Source organism: Gadus morhua, chromosome 1 (assembly GCF_902167405.1).
Source record: "Gadus morhua chromosome 1, gadMor3.0, whole genome shotgun sequence".
Lineage (NCBI taxonomy): Eukaryota > Metazoa > Chordata > Actinopteri > Gadiformes > Gadidae > Gadus > Gadus morhua.
In genome coordinates this window covers 14,696,784-14,699,283 of record NC_044048.1, presented here as the reverse complement: position 1 = coordinate 14,699,283, position 2,500 = coordinate 14,696,784, and the positions used below count along the sequence as shown (strand labels likewise).

Here is a 2,500-nt window from a genome sequence, read left to right as displayed (position 1 = left end):
TCCAATATTTGATAAAAAAAAATACACAAACCAGTATTATATTCTAATAAAAATATATATTATGAAAGCGTCACTTTTTCAGGCCTGGTTTTGATTTTTCTCGGGGTGGAGTCAATAAACACAGAGTAAACATAAAGACATAGAGAGAGATGAGCAAAATAGGACGGAGAGAGGAGAGAGCAGTTCACAAACCACTACAACGGCTCAGGTCTCGTTCAGCCTCCGACAATGAGCGACTGTGGCGTAGGGCAGTAAGAGAAAATGGCGGGCCTCATCTGGTTCCAATTATGGTTGTAACCTTGTTATTATGACTGCTGGAGGATAGGCAGAGTAAACACCGTGGACAGGGTGCTGTGCTGGAGTCAGGATGGCTGCTTGTGCTTTCTGATCTTCTCGGGGACTGTTTGGGGCTCTTAATGAAAAGCACCACGGGGCCCCAGGCACAAACACCCACCCACGTGCACGAGGTCAGCCCACTAATCCAATTATTCAATTATGTTAGAACACATGCGTGGGCGGTTTGTGTGTCTTTTTGTGTTCATGTATGAACTGTTTTATGTAAACAGAACTGTGTGTATCAGTGTGTGCTGCTGTCTGTCAGAATGTGTGTTTGCGTGTGTGTGTGTGTGTCTGTGTGTCCAGTAATAGGTGTGTGTGTGTGTGTGTGTGTGCGTGTGTGTGTGTGTGTGTGTGTGTGTGTGTGTGTGTGTGTGTGTGTGTGTGTGTGTGTGCGTGCGTTCATGTATGAATATTACCCTGTGCACGTGGGGTTTGTATGTAAAAACAGAAACTGTTGTGTGGTTGAGTCTGTGTGCTTGTGTGTGTGTGTGTTCTGCAGAAGGGGCAACTGGTAGAGAATAAAGAGTGGATTGTACGGACTTAGCTCCGGGAGCGGTGGAAAACCCCCGCTGGCCTGTGAGTCAGCACCGTAATGGGAGCTCTGGGCGTACAAAGGCCCAGACAACAGCTATTCCACCTTCAGAGGAAGGGGATCCACAACGCTTGGGTTTATTATTTTTGTTCCTTTTTTTAGTGGGGTATAATCTTTACTTAAACCATGATCAGTGTCTGACAATGGCTGTTAGTGTTGTAGGTTGTGTGTGTGTGTGGTCGTGCGTGTGTGGTCGTGTGTGTGTGTGTGTGTGTGAGAGTGTCTGTGCGTGCAATATGTATATGCGTGTGTGTGGGTCTTGTGGGCAGAGGAAAAGGTCTGGGTTTGTACACCTTATGGAATGCACTGTCCAAACACAGTGACCTCAGAGCAGGATCTCTGCTTCTTCTCAGTAGGCGCACACACAGACGCCATCCTCGTCATATAAGGCCATGGCCCTTGACATCTTCACGGACGATTTGAGAGACAGTTCTTATTATTTAAATGAGTGTATCACACAAATGCTTTTTGGGACTGTGTAGCACAGACTATCACATTTTATTTGCCTGATATGGTTTGATTTGAGGTGCCCTCACAGGTATCTTGTTTATGTAAATTCCCTCCTTCTCTTCCATCCTCTGTCCTACCCTCTAGGACCCCGCGGACACTCGGATCTGGACGACTCCTGCTTCCATCTGAGCCAATCAATGTGGACGGCCATTTTGGATAAATAGCAGTAGTGTGTCTCCCCAAGATCGACATGACACGAATATGTGATTGGTTAAATGACTGGTTCCTCTGTTATAACCAGACCCTTCATCCCTAGTGCCGAACACCTCCGTAGCTATCTATCCATCCAGCCGGCCTTCCTTCCTTCTTCCTTCCATTTCTTTCTGTCTTTCATTATCCCCTTCTTTCTTTCTTTCCTTCTTCCCTTCTTTCTCCCTTCCTTCCTTTATTTCTTTCTCCAGTTCTTCCCTTCTTTTCTTCTCCTTTCTTTCTTTCTTTCTTTCTTTCTTTCTTTCTTTCTTTCTTTCTTTCTTTCTTTCTTTCTTTCTTTCTTTCTTTCTTTCTTTCTTTCTTTCTTTCTTTCTTTCTTTCTTTCTTTCTTTCTTTCTATCTTTCTTTCTTCCCTTCTTACCTTCTTACGTTAATTTTTTATGCCATTCTTACTTTTGCCCGAACTTTCTTTCTTGCCCTACTGTTTCACCCAGACGTGTCCGCTCACTTTACTCAATCATGTTAAACGGGACATTTGCTTGTTTTTCGTTGATCACAGCGTGTCCGACACACAATGAGCGAGGAGTAAAGGAGAAGGGGAACGGGTCAAATGGCATGTTGGCCGATCGTTTATGTGTTCCCCTAGAGGGATATAGCCTGGGCCGGGCGCTCTGGACCTTTTTACATTCTTCAGTTAAGAGAGTTTCCGTTGTTAAAGTCGTACTAAGCAGAGACGTTTCCCAGGGTTTCTCTCACATGTTTACCTGCGGTCTGACATGTGGGTGTTTAACCGCCCTCCTGGTCTCTGCTGCCTCTCTCCTGGGACCTGAATACCAAGGGTTTATGCTTTAGTGCCCTCTAAAAAATCACAAGATCACCTCCATATTTACATATACCTTCCAAACCTTA

The 2,500-nt window shown here is 44.9% G+C and overlaps 2 protein-coding genes across 4 annotated transcripts in view; both read left to right on the top strand.

Annotated features, from left to right (window-relative positions):
* phlda3 (pleckstrin homology-like domain, family A, member 3) overlaps positions 1-73 on the top strand; it is a 2,231-nt gene extending 2,158 nt beyond the window's left edge. For both annotated transcript variants that reach the window (XM_030357493.1, XM_030357492.1), the window contains exon 2: positions 1-73. This exon is cut by the window's left edge. The gene's annotated coding sequence lies outside the window, so the exon portion shown is untranslated.
* Positions 74-1,961: 1,888 nt separating this feature from the next.
* tnni1a (troponin I type 1a (skeletal, slow)) overlaps positions 1,962-2,500 on the top strand; it is a 10,886-nt gene continuing 10,347 nt past the window's right edge. Inside the window, exon 1 of one of the 2 annotated variants that reach the window (XM_030357490.1) lies at positions 1,962-2,500. This exon is cut by the window's right edge and continues 1,577 nt beyond it. The gene's annotated coding sequence lies outside the window, so the exon portion shown is untranslated. The other variant, XM_030357483.1, reaches the window with a different exon arrangement.